The sequence below is a fragment of the Manis pentadactyla genome, chromosome 17 (genome assembly GCF_030020395.1).
Source record: "Manis pentadactyla isolate mManPen7 chromosome 17, mManPen7.hap1, whole genome shotgun sequence".
Lineage (NCBI taxonomy): Eukaryota > Metazoa > Chordata > Mammalia > Pholidota > Manidae > Manis > Manis pentadactyla.
Window position 1 is genome coordinate 2,861,548 of NC_080035.1, and position 21,318 is coordinate 2,882,865.

The window sequence follows — 21,318 nt, forward strand, 5'->3', positions numbered from 1 at the left end:
CCTACTCTCAGCACACGTATGTTTCAGACTTAAGCTGGATTCCGAGAGGACACCATGCAAACATACGTTTGGGCATTCCACGGTGTATGAATTTGGAGAAAGCAACTGAAAGTGTTAGATAGTGAAGATTGATCTCAGTGACCCCAGAAAAATTTCCATTGCAGACGTTTGAATTAAGCTGCCCTAGCCATAGGAGGAGCTTACTCGCCTGAGGCTCCTGGTCCTCCCTGCTTTTCACCTGTTGAACAGAACGCCCACCCGTCGTGCTTCCAATGCTGTGCAGAAAGCAGCTTTCTTTGCCTCTTCCCCTGAGGCTGGGCAGAAGGCCTCTTCACAGTATTCTCATATCTGGGAGTATACGTATATACAAGAAGCTCTAATTTTCACAGCAGTGTTTGGCTGCCTTTCTGAATATGGCTGAGTAGGAAACCACATGATCTGAGACAGTCCCAGAGCCTTCTCTGCAGGACAACAGCTCTGAGGTTTGGGGCCTCATCACCACCGCGCTTTGGAGAAGCTTGCACACACCTGTTGCTTACATGGTGCCTGGGGATTAAAAAATGGGCACTCAGGTTACAAAGCTCAGACTGTGGCATGGGAGACCGGCTTCCATACCACCCAGACAACCTGGGCCCCTCTGAAGCAGCCGGGAAGTAGCAGGAAAACGCCACTTTTGAGAATTTCTAGGTAAATTCGTTGTATGCGGGAATTCTTCTGACAGCCGGCCTTCTTCAGCAAGGCTTCACTTGAATGGCAAAACAAGCGAGGGCGTGCCGCCGCTCAGCAAAAGAGAGTACTACACAGGATAAATCGCCCAGTCGCTCAGAGTGCAGCCACCCAAGACAGACACTGAAATCACACTGCAAGAAGAATTGGTTGTACGCGGGAGTTTTTCTTACAGAAAGTCTTCCACAGCAAGGCCGCATGCGATTGGCCGCACAAGCGAAGCATCTGCTGCTCAGCTGAAGACAGCTCCACACAGCAGACTTCACTCAGGTGCTTAGAGTGCAGGCACACAGGACAGACACGGAAAACACATTGGGTGCTGTTTCAGCATCCAGTGCAACGATGTCAATGATTCCTTGAATGGAGCGTTCTGCGCTGCTTCCTTTCACCCACATAAGCTGAATCCAAAGCTGACTTGCCTCCACTACGTTTATTTCAGAGCATCTACTCTAACTTCCCGTGTGGCTAGTGGGAATGCCTGTTCCAGGCCCACTTATGTCTTTGAGATAGAGGACGTATAGAGAATACAGCCTTTCACTACAACGTTTACTGGTTTCCATACCACATAGGAGCAAATTGCATGCAAGGCGAAAGCAACCTTGTGTTCTCTCAGGGAGGGTCTCCTCAGTGCACGGTGGAATGTTTCCTATTTCAAAGTCTGGCATAAGGCTCTCCTGCAGCGGTTTCGGACACTTTACAGCTAAGGCGTCATCATGGCATTGCTAGCAAAGGGATGACGTGGCCTTTTGCATCCTCTTCTTGCACCTACAGGAAACCAGGGCCTCCCGCATGATTCCAAGTCTTTGGACGAAAGATCCAAGCATGAAAGGCCTTCTTCAGTGTGCTTGAATGCAGAGGTCTTAGGGCTGCCCTTAAGCATTTAGCTTTAGAAACACAGCAAAGGATGGTTTCTCCATGTAGATCATGAGAGTGGTGTGATGCACGTGGTCAGTTCAGGCTGATAGAGTTGTGGCCCAGAGAAACGCTTTGTTCTGATGAAAGGATGATCAGATGAAGGACTCCAACAGCCTCTTCCCTAAAAGTTGTTGCAAGTCCTACTCTCAGCACACGTATGTTTCAGACTTAAGCTGGATTCCGAGAGGACACCATGCAAACACACGTTTGGGCATTCCACGGTGTATGAATTTGGAGAAAGCAACTGAAAGTGTTAGATAGTGAAGATTGATCTCAGTGACCCCAGAAAAATTTCCATTGCAGACGTTTGAATTAAGCTGCCCTAGCCATAGGAGGAGCTTACTCGCCTGAGGCTCCTGGTCCTCCCTGCTTTTCACCTGTTGAACAGAACGCCCACCCGTCGTGCTTCCAATGCTGTGCAGAAAGCAGCTTTCTTTGCCTCTTCCCCTGAGGCTGGGCAGAAGGCCTCTTCACAGTATTCTCATATCTGGGAGTATACGTATATACAAGAAGCTCTAATTTTCACAGCAGTGTTTGGCTGCCTTTCTGAATATGGCTGAGTAGGAAACCACATGATCTGAGACAGTCCCAGAGCCTTCTCTGCAGGACAACAGCTCTGAGGTTTGGGGCCTCATCACCACCGCGCTTTGGAGAAGCTTGCACACACCTGTTGCTTACATGGTGCCTGGGGATTAAAAAATGGGCACTCAGGTTACAAAGCTCAGACTGTGGCATGGGAGACCGGCTTCCATACCACCCAGACAACCTGGGCCCCTCTGAAGCAGCCGGGAAGTAGCAGGAAAACGCCACTTTTGAGAATTTCTAGGTAAATTCGTTGTATGCGGGAATTCTTCTGACAGCCGGCCTTCTTCAGCAAGGCTTCACTTGAATGGCAAAACAAGCGAGGGCGTGCCGCCGCTCAGCAAAAGAGAGTACTACACAGGATAAATCGCCCAGTCGCTCAGAGTGCAGCCACCCAAGACAGACACTGAAATCACACTGCAAGAAGAATTGGTTGTACGCGGGAGTTTTTCTTACAGAAAGTCTTCCACAGCAAGGCCGCATGCGATTGGCCGCACAAGCGAAGCATCTGCTGCTCAGCTGAAGACAGCTCCACACAGCAGACTTCACTCAGGTGCTTAGAGTGCAGGCACACAGGACAGACACGGAAAACACATTGGGTGCTGTTTCAGCATCCAGTGCAACGATGTCAATGATTCCTTGAATGGAGCGTTCTGCGCTGCTTCCTTTCACCCACATAAGCTGAATCCAAAGCTGACTTGCCTCCACTACGTTTATTTCAGAGCATCTACTCTAACTTCCCGTGTGGCTAGTGGGAATGCCTGTTCCAGGCCCACTTATGTCTTTGAGATAGAGGACGTATAGAGAATACAGCCTTTCACTACAACGTTTACTGGTTTCCATACCACATAGGAGCAAATTGCATGCAAGGCGAAAGCAACCTTGTGTTCTCTCAGGGAGGGTCTCCTCAGTGCACGGTGGAATGTTTCCTATTTCAAAGTCTGGCATAAGGCTCTCCTGCAGCGGTTTCGGGCACTTTACAGCTAAGGCGTCATCATGGCATTGCTAGCAAAGGGATGACGTGGCCTTTTGCATCCTCTTCTTGCACCTACAGGAAACCAGGGCCTCCCGCATGATTCCAAGTCTTTGGACGAAAGATCCAAGCATGAAAGGCCTTCTTCAGTGTGCTTGAATGCAGAGGTCTTAGGGCTGCCCTTAAGCATTTAGCTTTAGAAACACAGCAAAGGATGGTTTCTCCATGTAGATCATGAGAGTGGTGTGATGCACGTGGTCAGTTCAGGCTGATAGAGTTGTGGCCCAGAGAAACGCTTTGTTCTGATGAAAGGATGATCAGATGAAGGACTCCAACAGCCTCTTCCCTAAAAGTTGTTGCAAGTCCTACTCTCAGCACACGTATGTTTCAGACTTAAGCTGGATTCCGAGAGGACACCATGCAAACATACGTTTGGGCATTCCACGGTGTATGAATTTGGAGAAAGCAACTGAAAGTGTTAGATAGTGAAGATTGATCTCAGTGACCCCAGAAAAATTTCCATTGCAGACGTTTGAATTAAGCTGCCCTAGCCATAGGAGGAGCTTACTCGCCTGAGGCTCCTGGTCCTCCCTGCTTTTCACCTGTTGAACAGAACGCCCACCCGTCGTGCTTCCAATGCTGTGCAGAAAGCAGCTTTCTTTGCCTCTTCCCCTGAGGCTGGGCAGAAGGCCTCTTCACAGTATTCTCATATCTGGGAGTATACGTATATACAAGAAGCTCTAATTTTCACAGCAGTGTTTGGCTGCCTTTCTGAATATGGCTGAGTAGGAAACCACATGATCTGAGACAGTCCCAGAGCCTTCTCTGCAGGACAACAGCTCTGAGGTTTGGGGCCTCATCACCACCGCGCTTTGGAGAAGCTTGCACACACCTGTTGCTTACATGGTGCCTGGGGATTAAAAAATGGGCACTCAGGTTACAAAGCTCAGACTGTGGCATGGGAGACCGGCTTCCATACCACCCAGACAACCTGGGCCCCTCTGAAGCAGCCGGGAAGTAGCAGGAAAACGCCACTTTTGAGAATTTCTAGGTAAATTCGTTGTATGCGGGAATTCTTCTGACAGCCGGCCTTCTTCAGCAAGGCTTCACTTGAATGGCAAAACAAGCGAGGGCGTGCCGCTGCTCAGCAAAAGAGAGTACTACACAGGATAAATCGCCCAGTCACTCAGAGTGCAGCCACCCAAGACAGACACTGAAATCACACTGCAAGAAGAATTGGTTGTACGCGGGAATTTTTCTTACAGAAAGTCTTCCACAGCAAGGCCGCATGCGATTGGCCGCACAAGCGAAGCATCTGCTGCTCAGCTGAAGACAGCTCCACACAGCAGACTTCACTCAGGTGCTTAGAGTGCAGGCACACAGGACAGACACGGAAAACACATTGGGTGCTGTTTCAGCATCCAGTGCAACGATGTCAATGATTCCTTGAATGGAGCGTTCTGCGCTGCTTCCTTTCACCCACATAAGCTGAATCCAAAGCTGACTTGCCTCCACTACGTTTATTTCAGAGCATCTACTCTAACTTCCCGTGTGGCTAGTGGGAATGCCTGTTCCAGGCCCACTTATGTCTTTGAGATAGAGGACGTATAGAGAATACAGCCTTTCACTACAACGTTTACTGGTTTCCATACCACATAGGAGCAAATTGCATGCAAGGCGAAAGCAACCTTGTGTTCTCTCAGGGAGGGTCTCCTCAGTGCACGGTGGAATGTTTCCTATTTCAAAGTCTGGCATAAGGCTCTCCTGCAGCGGTTTCGGACACTTTACAGCTAAGGCGTCATCATGGCATTGTTAGCAAAGGGATGACGTGGCCTTTTGCATCCTCTTCTTGCACCTACAGGAAACCAGGGCCTCCCGCATGATTCCAAGTCTTTGGACGAAAGATCCAAGCATGAAAGGCCTTCTTCAGTGTGCTTGAATGCAGAGGTCTTAGGGCTGCCCTTAAGCATTTAGCTTTAGAAACACAGCAAAGGATGGTTTCTCCATGTAGATCATGAGAGTGGTGTGATGCACGTGGTCAGTTCAGGCTGATAGAGTTGTGGCCCAGAGAAACGCTTTGTTCTGATGAAAGGATGATCAGATGAAGGACTCCAACAGCCTCTTCCCTAAAAGTTGTTGCAAGTCCTACTCTCAGCACACGTATGTTTCAGACTTAAGCTGGATTCCGAGAGGACACCATGCAAACACACGTTTGGGCATTCCACGGTGTATGAATTTGGAGAAAGCAACTGAAAGTGTTAGATAGTGAAGATTGATCTCAGTGACCCCAGAAAAATTTCCATTGCAGACGTTTGAATTAAGCTGCCCTAGCCATAGGAGGAGCTTACTCGCCTGAGGCTCCTGGTCCTCCCTGCTTTTCACCTGTTGAACAGAACGCCCACCCGTCGTGCTTCCAATGCTGTGCAGAAAGCAGCTTTCTTTGCCTCTTCCCCTGAGGCTGGGCAGAAGGCCTCTTCACAGTATTCTCATATCTGGGAGTATACGTATATACAAGAAGCTCTAATTTTCACAGCAGTGTTTGGCTGCCTTTCTGAATATGGCTGAGTAGGAAACCACATGATCTGAGACAGTCCCAGAGCCTTCTCTGCAGGACAACAGCTCTGAGGTTTGGGGCCTCATCACCACCGCGCTTTGGAGAAGCTTGCACACACCTGTTGCTTACATGGTGCCTGGGGATTAAAAAATGGGCACTCAGGTTACAAAGCTCAGACTGTGGCATGGGAGACCGGCTTCCATACCACCCAGACAACCTGGGCCCCTCTGAAGCAGCCGGGAAGTAGCAGGAAAACGCCACTTTTGAGAATTTCTAGGTAAATTCGTTGTATGCGGGAATTCTTCTGACAGCCGGCCTTCTTCAGCAAGGCTTCACTTGAATGGCAAAACAAGCGAGGGCGTGCCGCCGCTCAGCAAAAGAGAGTACTACACAGGATAAATCGCCCAGTCGCTCAGAGTGCAGCCACCCAAGACAGACACTGAAATCACACTGCAAGAAGAATTGGTTGTACGCGGGAGTTTTTCTTACAGAAAGTCTTCCACAGCAAGGCCGCATGCGATTGGCCGCACAAGCGAAGCATCTGCTGCTCAGCTGAAGACAGCTCCACACAGCAGACTTCACTCAGGTGCTTAGAGTGCAGGCACACAGGACAGACACGGAAAACACATTGGGTGCTGTTTCAGCATCCAGTGCAACGATGTCAATGATTCCTTGAATGGAGCGTTCTGCGCTGCTTCCTTTCACCCACATAAGCTGAATCCAAAGCTGACTTGCCTCCACTACGTTTATTTCAGAGCATCTACTCTAACTTCCCGTGTGGCTAGTGGGAATGCCTGTTCCAGGCCCACTTATGTCTTTGAGATAGAGGACGTATAGAGAATACAGCCTTTCACTACAACGTTTACTGGTTTCCATACCACATAGGAGCAAATTGCATGCAAGGCGAAAGCAACCTTGTGTTCTCTCAGGGAGGGTCTCCTCAGTGCACGGTGGAATGTTTCCTATTTCAAAGTCTGGCATAAGGCTCTCCTGCAGCGGTTTCGGGCACTTTACAGCTAAGGCGTCATCATGGCATTGCTAGCAAAGGGATGACGTGGCCTTTTGCATCCTCTTCTTGCACCTACAGGAAACCAGGGCCTCCCGCATGATTCCAAGTCTTTGGACGAAAGATCCAAGCATGAAAGGCCTTCTTCAGTGTGCTTGAATGCAGAGGTCTTAGGGCTGCCCTTAAGCATTTAGCTTTAGAAACACAGCAAAGGATGGTTTCTCCATGTAGATCATGAGAGTGGTGTGATGCACGTGGTCAGTTCAGGCTGATAGAGTTGTGGCCCAGAGAAACGCTTTGTTCTGATGAAAGGATGATCAGATGAAGGACTCCAACAGCCTCTTCCCTAAAAGTTGTTGCAAGTCCTACTCTCAGCACACGTATGTTTCAGACTTAAGCTGGATTCCGAGAGGACACCATGCAAACATACGTTTGGGCATTCCACGGTGTATGAATTTGGAGAAAGCAACTGAAAGTGTTAGATAGTGAAGATTGATCTCAGTGACCCCAGAAAAATTTCCATTGCAGACGTTTGAATTAAGCTGCCCTAGCCATAGGAGGAGCTTACTCGCCTGAGGCTCCTGGTCCTCCCTGCTTTTCACCTGTTGAACAGAACGCCCACCCGTCGTGCTTCCAATGCTGTGCAGAAAGCAGCTTTCTTTGCCTCTTCCCCTGAGGCTGGGCAGAAGGCCTCTTCACAGTATTCTCATATCTGGGAGTATACGTATATACAAGAAGCTCTAATTTTCACAGCAGTGTTTGGCTGCCTTTCTGAATATGGCTGAGTAGGAAACCACATGATCTGACACAGTCCCAGAGCCTTCTCTGCAGGACAACAGCTCTGAGGTTTGGGGCCTCATCACCACCGCGCTTTGGAGAAGCTTGCACACACCTGTTGCTTACATGGTGCCTGGGGATTAAAAAATGGGCACTCAGGTTACAAAGCTCAGACTGTGGCATGGGAGACCGGCTTCCATACCACCCAGACAACCTGGGCCCCTCTGAAGCAGCCGGGAAGTAGCAGGAAAACGCCACTTTTGAGAATTTCTAGGTAAATTCGTTGTATGCGGGAATTCTTCTGACAGCCGGCCTTCTTCAGCAAGGCTTCACTTGAATGGCAAAACAAGCGAGGGCGTGCCGCTGTTCAGCAAAAGAGAGTACTACACAGGATAAATCGCCCAGTCACTCAGAGTGCAGCCACCCAAGACAGACACTGAAATCACACTGCAAGAAGAATTGGTTGTACGCGGGAATTTTTCTTACAGAAAGTCTTCCACAGCAAGGCCGCATGCGATTGGCCGCACAAGCGAAGCATCTGCTGCTCAGCTGAAGACAGCTCCACACAGCAGACTTCACTCAGGTGCTTAGAGTGCAGGCACACAGGACAGACACGGAAAACACATTGGGTGCTGTTTCAGCATCCAGTGCAACGATGTCAATGATTCCTTGAATGGAGCGTTCTGCGCTGCTTCCTTTCACCCACATAAGCTGAATCCAAAGCTGACTTGCCTCCACTACGTTTATTTCAGAGCATCTACTCTAACTTCCCGTGTGGCTAGTGGGAATGCCTGTTCCAGGCCCACTTATGTCTTTGAGATAGAGGACGTATAGAGAATACAGCCTTTCACTACAACGTTTACTGGTTTCCATACCACATAGGAGCAAATTGCATGCAAGGCGAAAGCAACCTTGTGTTCTCTCAGGGAGGGTCTCCTCAGTGCACGGTGGAATGTTTCCTATTTCAAAGTCTGGCATAAGGCTCTCCTGCAGCGGTTTCGGACACTTTACAGCTAAGGCGTCATCATGGCATTGCTAGCAAAGGGATGACGTGGCCTTTTGCATCCTCTTCTTGCACCTACAGGAAACCAGGGCCTCCCGCATGATTCCAAGTCTTTGGACGAAAGATCCAAGCATGAAAGGCCTTCTTCAGTGTGCTTGAATGCAGAGGTCTTAGGGCTGCCCTTAAGCATTTAGCTTTAGAAACACAGCAAAGGATGGTTTCTCCATGTAGATCATGAGAGTGGTGTGATGCACGTGGTCAGTTCAGGCTGATAGAGTTGTGGCCCAGAGAAACGCTTTGTTCTGATGAAAGGATGATCAGATGAAGGACTCCAACAGCCTCTTCCCTAAAAGTTGTTGCAAGTCCTACTCTCAGCACACGTATGTTTCAGACTTAAGCTGGATTCCGAGAGGACACCATGCAAACACACGTTTGGGCATTCCACGGTGTATGAATTTGGAGAAAGCAACTGAAAGTGTTAGATAGTGAAGATTGATCTCAGTGACCCCAGAAAAATTTCCATTGCAGACGTTTGAATTAAGCTGCCCTAGCCATAGGAGGAGCTTACTCGCCTGAGGCTCCTGGTCCTCCCTGCTTTTCACCTGTTGAACAGAACGCCCACCCGTCGTGCTTCCAATGCTGTGCAGAAAGCAGCTTTCTTTGCCTCTTCCCCTGAGGCTGGGCAGAAGGCCTCTTCACAGTATTCTCATATCTGGGAGTATACGTATATACAAGAAGCTCTAATTTTCACAGCAGTGTTTGGCTGCCTTTCTGAATATGGCTGAGTAGGAAACCACATGATCTGAGACAGTCCCAGAGCCTTCTCTGCAGGACAACAGCTCTGAGGTTTGGGGCCTCATCACCACCGCGCTTTGGAGAAGCTTGCACACACCTGTTGCTTACATGGTGCCTGGGGATTAAAAAATGGGCACTCAGGTTACAAAGCTCAGACTGTGGCATGGGAGACCGGCTTCCATACCACCCAGACAACCTGGGCCCCTCTGAAGCAGCCGGGAAGTAGCAGGAAAACGCCACTTTTGAGAATTTCTAGGTAAATTCGTTGTATGCGGGAATTCTTCTGACAGCCGGCCTTCTTCAGCAAGGCTTCACTTGAATGGCAAAACAAGCGAGGGCGTGCCGCCGCTCAGCAAAAGAGAGTACTACACAGGATAAATCGCCCAGTCGCTCAGAGTGCAGCCACCCAAGACAGACACTGAAATCACACTGCAAGAAGAATTGGTTGTACGCGGGAATTTTTCTTACAGAAAGTCTTCCACAGCAAGGCCGCATGCGATTGGCCGCACAAGCGAAGCATCTGCTGCTCAGCTGAAGACAGCTCCACACAGCAGACTTCACTCAGGTGCTTAGAGTGCAGGCACACAGGACAGACACGGAAAACACATTGGGTGCTGTTTCAGCATCCAGTGCAACGATGTCAATGATTCCTTGAATGGAGCGTTCTGCGCTGCTTCCTTTCACCCACATAAGCTGAATCCAAAGCTGACTTGCCTCCACTACGTTTATTTCAGAGCATCTACTCTAACTTCCCGTGTGGCTAGTGGGAATGCCTGTTCCAGGCCCACTTATGTCTTTGAGATAGAGGACGTATAGAGAATACAGCCTTTCACTACAACGTTTACTGGTTTCCATACCACATAGGAGCAAATTGCATGCAAGGCGAAAGCAACCTTGTGTTCTCTCAGGGAGGGTCTCCTCAGTGCACGGTGGAATGTTTCCTATTTCAAAGTCTGGCATAAGGCTCTCCTGCAGCGGTTTCGGACACTTTACAGCTAAGGCGTCATCATGGCATTGCTAGCAAAGGGATGACGTGGCCTTTTGCATCCTCTTCTTGCACCTACAGGAAACCAGGGCCTCCCGCATGATTCCAAGTCTTTGGACGAAAGATCCAAGCATGAAAGGCCTTCTTCAGTGTGCTTGAATGCAGAGGTCTTAGGGCTGCCCTTAAGCATTTAGCTTTAGAAACACAGCAAAGGATGGTTTCTCCATGTAGATCATGAGAGTGGTGTGATGCACGTGGTCAGTTCAGGCTGATAGAGTTGTGGCCCAGAGAAACGCTTTGTTCTGATGAAAGGATGATCAGATGAAGGACTCCAACAGCCTCTTCCCTAAAAGTTGTTGCAAGTCCTACTCTCAGCACACGTATGTTTCAGACTTAAGCTGGATTCCGAGAGGACACCATGCAAACATACGTTTGGGCATTCCACGGTGTATGAATTTGGAGAAAGCAACTGAAAGTGTTAGATAGTGAAGATTGATCTCAGTGACCCCAGAAAAATTTCCATTGCAGACGTTTGAATTAAGCTGCCCTAGCCATAGGAGGAGCTTACTCGCCTGAGGCTCCTGGTCCTCCCTGCTTTACACCTGTTGAACAGAACGCCCACCCGTCGTGCTTCCAATGCTGTGCAGAAAGCAGCTTTCTTTGCCTCTTCCCCTGAGGCTGGGCAGAAGGCCTCTTCACAGTATTCTCATATCTGGGAGTATACGTATATACAAGAAGCTCTAATTTTCACAGCAGTGTTTGGCTGCCTTTCTGAATATGGCTGAGTAGGAAACCACATGATCTGAGACAGTCCCAGAGCCTTCTCTGCAGGACAACAGCTCTGAGGTTTGGGGCCTCATCACCACCGCGCTTTGGAGAAGCTTGCACACACCTGTTGCTTACATGGTGCCTGGGGATTAAAAAATGGGCACTCAGGTTACAAAGCTCAGACTGTGGCATGGGAGACCGGCTTCCATACCACCCAGACAACCTGGGCCCCTCTGAAGCAGCCGGGAAGTAGCAGGAAAACGCCACTTTTGAGAATTTCTAGGTAAATTCGTTGTATGCGGGAATTCTTCTGACAGCCGGCCTTCTTCAGCAAGGCTTCACTTGAATGGCAAAACAAGCGAGGGCGTGCCGCCGCTCAGCAAAAGAGAGTACTACACAGGATAAATCGCCCAGTCGCTCAGAGTGCAGCCACCCAAGACAGACACTGAAATCACACTGCAAGAAGAATTGGTTGTACGCGGGAATTTTTCTTACAGAAAGTCTTCCACAGCAAGGCCGCATGCGATTGGCCGCACAAGCGAAGCATCTGCTGCTCAGCTGAAGACAGCTCCACACAGCAGACTTCACTCAGGTGCTTAGAGTGCAGGCACACAGGACAGACACGGAAAACACATTGGGTGCTGTTTCAGCATCCAGTGCAACGATGTCAATGATTCCTTGAATGGAGCGTTCTGTGCTGCTTCCTTTCACCCACATAAGCTGAATCCAAAGCTGACTTGCCTCCACTACGTTTATTTCAGAGCATCTACTCTAACTTCCCGTGTGGCTAGTGGGAATGCCTGTTCCAGGCCCACTTATGTCTTTGAGATAGAGGACGTATAGAGAATACAGCCTTTCACTACAACGTTTACTGGTTTCCATACCACATAGGAGCAAATTGCATGCAAGGCGAAAGCAACCTTGTGTTCTCTCAGGGAGGGTCTCCTCAGTGCACGGTGGAATGTTTCCTATTTCAAAGTCTGGCATAAGGCTCTCCTGCAGCGGTTTCGGACACTTTACAGCTAAGGCGTCATCATGGCATTGCTAGCAAAGGGATGACGTGGCCTTTTGCATCCTCTTCTTGCACCTACAGGAAACCAGGGCCTCCCGCATGATTCCAAGTCTTTGGACGAAAGATCCAAGCATGAAAGGCCTTCTTCAGTGTGCTTGAATGCAGAGGTCTTAGGGCTGCCCTTAAGCATTTAGCTTTAGAAACACAGCAAAGGATGGTTTCTCCATGTAGATCATGAGAGTGGTGTGATGCACGTGGTCAGTTCAGGCTGATAGAGTTGTGGCCCAGAGAAACGCTTTGTTCTGATGAAAGGATGATCAGATGAAGGACTCCAACAGCCTCTTCCCTAAAAGTTGTTGCAAGTCCTACTCTCAGCACACGTATGTTTCAGACTTAAGCTGGATTCCGAGAGGACACCATGCAAACACACGTTTGGGCATTCCACGGTGTATGAATTTGGAGAAAGCAACTGAAAGTGTTAGATAGTGAAGATTGATCTCAGTGACCCCAGAAAAATTTCCATTGCAGACGTTTGAATTAAGCTGCCCTAGCCATAGGAGGAGCTTACTCGCCTGAGGCTCCTGGTCCTCCCTGCTTTTCACCTGTTAAACAGAACGCCCACCCGTCGTGCTTCCAATGCTGTGCAGAAAGCAGCTTTCTTTGCCTCTTCCCCTGAGGCTGGGCAGAAGGCCTCTTCACAGTATTCTCATATCTGGGAGTATACGTATATACAAGAAGCTCTAATTTTCACAGCAGTGTTTGGCTGCCTTTCTGAATATGGCTGAGTAGGAAACCACATGATCTGAGACAGTCCCAGAGCCTTCTCTGCAGGACAACAGCTCTGAGGTTTGGGGCCTCATCACCACCGCGCTTTGGAGAAGCTTGCACACACCTGTTGCTTACATGGTGCCTGGGGATTAAAAAATGGGCACTCAGGTTACAAAGCTCAGACTGTGGCATGGGAGACCGGCTTCCATACCACCCAGACAACCTGGGCCCCTCTGAAGCAGCCGGGAAGTAGCAGGAAAACGTCACTTTTGAGAATTTCTAGGTAAATTCGTTGTATGCGGGAATTCTTCTGACAGCCGGCCTTCTTCAGCAAGGCTTCACTTGAATGGCAAAACAAGCGAGGGCGTGCCGCCGCTCAGCAAAAGAGAGTACTACACAGGATAAATCGCCCAGTCGCTCAGAGTGCAGCCACCCAAGACAGACACTGAAATCACACTGCAAGAAGAATTGGTTGTACGCGGGAATTTTTCTTACAGAAAGTCTTCCACAGCAAGGCCGCATGCGATTGGCCGCACAAGCGAAGCATCTGCTGCTCAGCTGAAGACAGCTCCACACAGCAGACTTCACTCAGGTGCTTAGAGTGCAGGCACACAGGACAGACACGGAAAACACATTGGGTGCTGTTTCAGCATCCAGTGCAACGATGTCAATGATTCCTTGAATGGAGCGTTCTGCGCTGCTTCCTTTCACCCACATAAGCTGAATCCAAAGCTGACTTGCCTCCACTACGTTTATTTCAGAGCATCTACTCTAACTTCCCGTGTGGCTAGTGGGAATGCCTGTTCCAGGCCCACTTATGTCTTTGAGATAGAGGACGTATAGAGAATACAGCCTTTCACTACAACGTTTACTGGTTTCCATACCACATAGGAGCAAATTGCATGCAAGGCGAAAGCAACCTTGTGTTCTCTCAGGGAGGGTCTCCTCAGTGCACGGTGGAATGTTTCCTATTTCAAAGTCTGGCATAAGGCTCTCCTGCAGCGGTTTCGGACACTTTACAGCTAAGGCGTCATCATGGCATTGCTAGCAAAGGGATGACGTGGCCTTTTGCATCCTCTTCTTGCACCTACAGGAAACCAGGGCCTCCCGCATGATCCCAAGTCTTTGGACGAAAGATCCAAGCATGAAAGGCCTTCTTCAGTGTGCTTGAATGCAGAGGTCTTAGGGCTGCCCTTAAGCATTTAGCTTTAGAAACACAGCAAAGGATGGTTTCTCCATGTAGATCATGAGAGTGGTGTGATGCACGTGGTCAGTTCAGGCTGATAGAGTTGTGGCCCAGAGAAACGCTTTGTTCTGATGAAAGGATGATCAGATGAAGGACTCCAACAGCCTCTTCCCTAAAAGTTGTTGCAAGTCCTACTCTCAGCACACGTATGTTTCAGACTTAAGCTGGATTCCGAGAGGACACCATGCAAACATACGTTTGGGCATTCCACGGTGTATGAATTTGGAGAAAGCAACTGAAAGTGTTAGATAGTGAAGATTGATCTCAGTGACCCCAGAAAAATTTCCATTGCAGACGTTTGAATTAAGCTGCCCTAGCCATAGGAGGAGCTTACTCGCCTGAGGCTCCTGGTCCTCCCTGCTTTTCACCTGTTGAACAGAACGCCCACCCGTCGTGCTTCCAATGCTGTGCAGAAAGCAGCTTTCTTTGCCTCTTCCCCTGAGGCTGGGCAGAAGGCCTCTTCACAGTATTCTCATATCTGGGAGTATAAGTATATACAAGAAGCTCTAATTTTCACAGCAGTGTTTGGCTGCCTTTCTGAATATGGCTGAGTAGGAAACCACATGATCTGAGACAGTCCCAGAGCCTTCTCTGCAGGACAACAGCTCTGAGGTTTGGGGCCTCATCACCACCGCGCTTTGGAGAAGCTTGCACACACCTGTTGCTTACATGATGCCTGGGGATTAAAAAATGGGCACTCAGGTTACAAAGCTCAGACTGTGGCATGGGAGACCGGCTTCCATACCACCCAGACAACCTGGGCCCCTCTGAAGCAGCCGGGAAGTAGCAGGAAAACGCCACTTTTGAGAATTTCTAGGTAAATTCGTTGTATGCGGGAATTCTTCTGACAGCCGGCCTTCTTCAGCAAGGCTTCACTTGAATGGCAAAACAAGCGAGGGCGTGCCGCCGCTCAGCAAAAGAGAGTACTACACAGGATAAATCGCCCAGTCGCTCAGAGTGCAGCCACCCAAGACAGACACTGAAATCACACTGCAAGAAGAATTGGTTGTACGCGGGAATTTTTCTTACAGAAAGTCTTCCACAGCAAGGCCGCATGCGATTGGCCGCACAAGCGAAGCATCTGCTGCTCAGCTGAAGACAGCTCCACACAGCAGACTTCACTCAGGTGCTTAGAGTGCAGGCACACAGGACAGACACGGAAAACACATTGGGTGCTGTTTCAGCATCCAGTGCAACGATGTCAATGATTCCTTGAATGGAGCGTTCTGCGCTGCTTCCTTTCACCCACATAAGCTGAATCCAAAGCTGACTTGCCTCCACTACGTTTATTTCAGAGCATCTACTCTAACTTCCCGTGTGGCTAGTGGGAATGCCTGTTCCAGGCCCACTTATGTCTTTGAGATAGAGGACGTATAGAGAATACAGCCTTTCACTACAACGTTTACTGGTTTCCATACCACATAGGAGCAAATTGCATGCAAGGCGAAAGCAACCTTGTGTTCTCTCAGGGAGGGTCTCCTCAGTGCACGGTGGAATGTTTCCTATTTCAAAGTCTGGCATAAGGCTCTCCTGCAGCAGTTTCGGACACTTTACAGCTAAGGCGTCATCATGGCATTGCTAGCAAAGGGATGACGTGGCCTTTTGCATCCTCTTCTTGCACCTACAGGAAACCAGGGCCTCCCGCATGATTCCAAGTCTTTGGACGAAAGATCCAAGCATGAAAGGCCTTCTTCAGTGTGCTTGAATGCAGAGGTCTTAGGGCTGCCCTTAAGCATTTAGCTTTAGAAACACAGCAAAGGATGGTTTCTCCATGTAGATCATGAGAGTGGTGTGATGCACGTGGTCAGTTCAGGCTGATAGAGTTGTGGCCCAGAGAAACGCTTTGTTCTGATGAAAGGATGATCAGATGAAGGACTCCAACAGCCTCTTCCCTAAACGTTGTTGCAAGTCCTACTCTCAGCACACGTATGTTTCAGACTTAAGCTGGATTCCGAGAGGACACCATGCAAACATACGTTTGGGCATTCCACGGTGTATGAATTTGGAGAAAGCAACTGAAAGTGTTAGATAGTGAAGATTGAGCTCAGTGACCCCAGAAAAATTTCCATTGCAGACGTTTGAATTAAGCTGCCCTAGCCATAGGAGGAGCTTACTCGCCTGAGGCTCCTGGTCCTCCCTGCTTTTCACCTGTTGAACAGAACGCCCACCCGTCGTGCTTCCAATGCTGTGCAGAAAGCAGCTTTCTTTGCCTCTTCCCCTGAGGCTGGGCAGAAGGCCTCTTCACAGTATTCTCATATCTGGGAGTATACGTATATACAAGAAGCTCTAATTTTCACAGCAGTGTTTGGCTGCCTTTCTGAATATGGCTGAGTAGGAAACCACATGATCTGAGACAGTCCCAGAGCCTTCTCTGCAGGACAACAGCTCTGAGGTTTGGGGCCTCATCACCACCGCGCTTTGGAGAAGCTTGCACACACCTGTTGCTTACATGGTGCCTGGGGATTAAAAAATGGGCACTCAGGTTACAAAGCTCAGACTGTGGCATGGGAGACCGGCTTCCATACCACCCAGACAACCTGGGCCCCTCTGAAGCAGCCGGGAAGTAGCAGGAAAACGCCACTTTTGAGAATTTCTAGGTAAATTCGTTGTATGCGGGAATTCTTCTGACAGCCGGCCTTCTTCAGCAAGGCTTCACTTGAATGGCAAAACAAGCGAGGGCGTGCCGCCGCTCAGCAAAAGAGAGTACTACACAGGATAAATCGCCCAGTCGCTCAGAGTGCAGCCACCCAAGACAGACACTGAAATCACACTGCAAGAAGAATTGGTTGTACGCGGGAGTTTTTCTTACAGAAAGTCTTCCACAGCAAGGCCGCATGCGATTGGCCGCACAAGCGAAGCATCTGCTGCTCAGCTGAAGACAGCTCCACACAGCAGACTTCACTCAGGTGCTTAGAGTGCAGGCACACAGGACAGACACGGAAAACACATTGGGTGCTGTTTCAGCATCCAGTGCAACGATGTCAATGATTCCTTGAATGGAGCGTTCTGCGCTGCTTCCTTTCACCCACATAAGCTGAATCCAAAGCTGACTTGCCTCCACTACGTTTATTTCAGAGCATCTACTCTAACTTCCCGTGTGGCTAGTGGGAATGCCTGTTCCAGGCCCACTTATGTCTTTGAGATAGAGGACGTATAGAGAATACAGCCTTTCACTACAACGTTTACTGGTTTCCATACCACATAGGAGCAAATTGCATGCAAGGCGAAAGCAACCTTGTGTTCTCTCAGGGAGGGTCTCCTCAGTGCACGGTGGAATGTTTCCTATTTCAAAGTCTGGCATAAGGCTCTCCTGCAGCGGTTTCGGGCACTTTACAGCTAAGGCGTCATCATGGCATTGCTAGCAAAGGGATGACGTGGCCTTTTGCATCCTCTTCTTGCACCTACAGGAAACCAGGGCCTCCCGCATGATTCCAAGTCTTTGGACGAAAGATCCAAGCATGAAAGGCCTTCTTCAGTGTGCTTGAATGCAGAGGTCTTAGGGCTGCCCTTAAGCATTTAGCTTTAGAAACACAGCAAAGGATGGTTTCTCCATGTAGATCATGAGAGTGGTGTGATGCACGTGGTCAGTTCAGGCTGATAGAGTTGTGGCCCAGAGAAACGCTTTGTTCTGATGAAAGGATGATCAGATGAAGGACTCCAACAGCCTCTTCCCTAAAAGTTGTTGCAAGTCCTACTCTCAGCACACGTATGTTTCAGACTTAAGCTGGATTCCGAGAGGACACCATGCAAACATACGTTTGGGCATTCCACGGTGTATGAATTTGGAGAAAGCAACTGAAAGTGTTAGATAGTGAAGATTGATCTCAGTGACCCCAGAAAAATTTCCATTGCAGACGTTTGAATTAAGCTGCCCTAGCCATAGGAGGAGCTTACTCGCCTGAGGCTCCTGGTCCTCCCTGCTTTTCACCTGTTGAACAGAACGCCCACCCGTCGTGCTTCCAATGCTGTGCAGAAAGCAGCTTTCTTTGCCTCTTCCCCTGAGGCTGGGCAGAAGGCCTCTTCACAGTATTCTCATATCTGGGAGTATACGTATATACAAGAAGCTCTAATTTTCACAGCAGTGTTTGGCTGCCTTTCTGAATATGGCTGAGTAGGAAACCACATGATCTGAGACAGTCCCAGAGCCTTCTCTGCAGGACAACAGCTCTGAGGTTTGGGGCCTCATCACCACCGCGCTTTGGAGAAGCTTGCACACACCTGTTGCTTACATGGTGCCTGGGGATTAAAAAATGGGCACTCAGGTTACAAAGCTCAGACTGTGGCATGGGAGACCGGCTTCCATACCACCCAGACAACCTGGGCCCCTCTGAAGCAGCCGGGAAGTAGCAGGAAAACGCCACTTTTGAGAATTTCTAGGTAAATTCGTTGTATGCGGGAATTCTTCTGACAGCCGGCCTTCTTCAGCAAGGCTTCACTTGAATGGCAAAACAAGCGAGGGCGTGCCGCCGCTCAGCAAAAGAGAGTACTACACAGGATAAATCGCCCAGTCACTCAGAGTGCAGCCACCCAAGACAGACACTGAAATCACACTGCAAGAAGAATTGGTTGTACGCGGGAATTTTTCTTACAGAAAGTCTTCCACAGCAAGGCCGCATGCGATTGGCCGCACAAGCGAAGCATCTGCTGCTCAGCTGAAGACAGCTCCACACAGCAGACTTCACTCAGGTGCTTAGAGTGCAGGCACACAGGACAGACACGGAAAACACATTGGGTGCTGTTTCAGCATCCAGTGCAACGATGTCAATGATTCCTTGAATGGAGCGTTCTGCGCTGCTTCCTTTCACCCACATAAGCTGAATCCAAAGCTGACTTGCCTCCACTACGTTTATTTCAGAGCATCTACTCTAACTTCCCGTGTGGCTAGTGGGAATGCCTGTTCCAGGCCCACTTATGTCTTTGAGATAGAGGACGTATAGAGAATACAGCCTTTCACTACAACGTTTACTGGTTTCCATACCACATAGGAGCAAATTGCATGCAAGGCGAAAGCAACCTTGTGTTCTCTCAGGGAGGGTCTCCTCAGTGCACGGTGGAATGTTTCCTATTTCAAAGTCTGGCATAAGGCTCTCCTGCAGCGGTTTCGGACACTTTACAGCTAAGGCGTCATCATGGCATTGCTAGCAAAGGGATGACGTGGCCTTTTGCATCCTCTTCTTGCACCTACAGGAAACCAGGGCCTCCCGCATGATTCCAAGTCTTTGGACGAAAGATCCAAGCATGAAAGGCCTTCTTCAGTGTGCTTGAATGCAGAGGTCTTAGGGCTGCCCTTAAGCATTTAGCTTTAGAAACACAGCAAAGGATGGTTTCTCCATGTAGATCATGAGAGTGGTGTGATGCACGTGGTCAGTTCAGGCTGATAGAGTTGTGGCCCAGAGAAACGCTTTGTTCTGATGAAAGGATGATCAGATGAAGGACTCCAACAGCCTCTTCCCTAAAAGTTGTTGCAAGTCCTACTCTCAGCACACGTATGTTTCAGACTTAAGCTGGATTCCGAGAGGACACCATGCAAACACACGTTTGGGCATTCCACGGTGTATGAATTTGGAGAAAGCAACTGAAAGTGTTAGATAGTGAAGATTGATCTCAGTGACCCCAGAAAAATTTCCATTGCAGACGTTTGAATTAAGCTGCCCTAGCCATAGGAGGAGCTTACTCGCCTGAGGCTCCTGGTCCTCCCTGCTTTTCACCTGTTGAACAGAACGCCCACCCGTCGTGCTTCCAATGCTGTGCAGAAAGCAGCTTTCTTTGCCTCTTCCCCTGAGGCTGGGCAGAAGGCCTCTTCACAGTATTCTCATATCTGGGAGTATACGTATATACAAGAAGCTCTAATTTTCACAGCAGTGTTTGGCTGCCTTTCTGAATATGGCTGAGTAGGAAACCACATGATCTGAGACAGTCCCAGAGCCTTCTCTGCAGGACAACAGCTCTGAGGTTTGGGGCCTCATCACCACCGCGCTTTGGAGAAGCTTGCACACACCTGTTGCTTACATGGTGCCTGGGGATTAAAAAATGGGCACTCAGGTTACAAAGCTCAGACTGTGGCATGGGAGACCGGCTTCCATACCACCCAGACAACCTGGGCCCCTCTGAAGCAGCCGGGAAGTAGCAGGAAAACGCCACTTTTGAGAATTTCTAGGTAAATTCGTTGTATGCGGGAATTCTTCTGACAGCCGGCCTTCTTCAGCAAGGCTTCACTTGAATGGCAAAACAAGCGAGGGCGTGCCGCCGCTCAGCAAAAGAGAGTACTACACAGGATAAATCGCCCAGTCGCTCAGAGTGCAGCCACCCAAGACAGACACTGAAATCACACTGCAAGAAGAATTGGTTGTACGCGGGAATTTTTCTTACAGAAAGTCTTCCACAGCAAGGCCGCATGCGATTGGCCGCACAAGCGAAGCATCTGCTGCTCAGCTGAAGACAGCTCCACACAGCAGACTTCACTCAGGTGCTTAGAGTGCAGGCACACAGGACAGACACGGAAAACACATTGGGTGCTGTTTCAGCATCCAGTGCAACGATGTCAATGATTCCTTGAATGGAGCGTTCTGCGCTGCTTCCTTTCACCCACATAAGCTGAATCCAAAGCTGACTTGCCTCCACTACGTTTATTTCAGAGCATCTACTCTAACTTCCCGTGTGGCTAGTGGGAATGCCTGTTCCAGGCCCACTTATGTCTTTGAGATAGAGGACGTATAGAGAATACAGCCTTTCACTACAACGTTTACTGGTTTCCATACCACATAGGAGCAAATTGCATGCAAGGCGAAAGCAACCTTGTGTTCTCTCAGGGAGGGTCTCCTCAGTGCACGGTGGAATGTTTCCTATTTCAAAGTCTGGCATAAGGCTCTCCTGCAGCGGTTTCGGACACTTTACAGCTAAGGCGTCATCATGGCATTGCTAGCAAAGGGATGACGTGGCCTTTTGCATCCTCTTCTTGCACCTACAGGAAACCAGGGCCTCCCGCATGATTCCAAGTCTTTGGACGAAAGATCCAAGCATGAAAGGCCTTCTTCAGTGTGCTTGAATGCAGAGGTCTTAGGGCTGCCCTTAAGCATTTAGCTTTAGAAACACAGCAAAGGATGGTTTCTCCATGTAGATCATGAGAGTGGTGTGATGCACGTGGTCAGTTCAGGCTGATAGAGTTGTGGCCCAGAGAAACGCTTTGTTCTGATGAAAGGATGATCAGA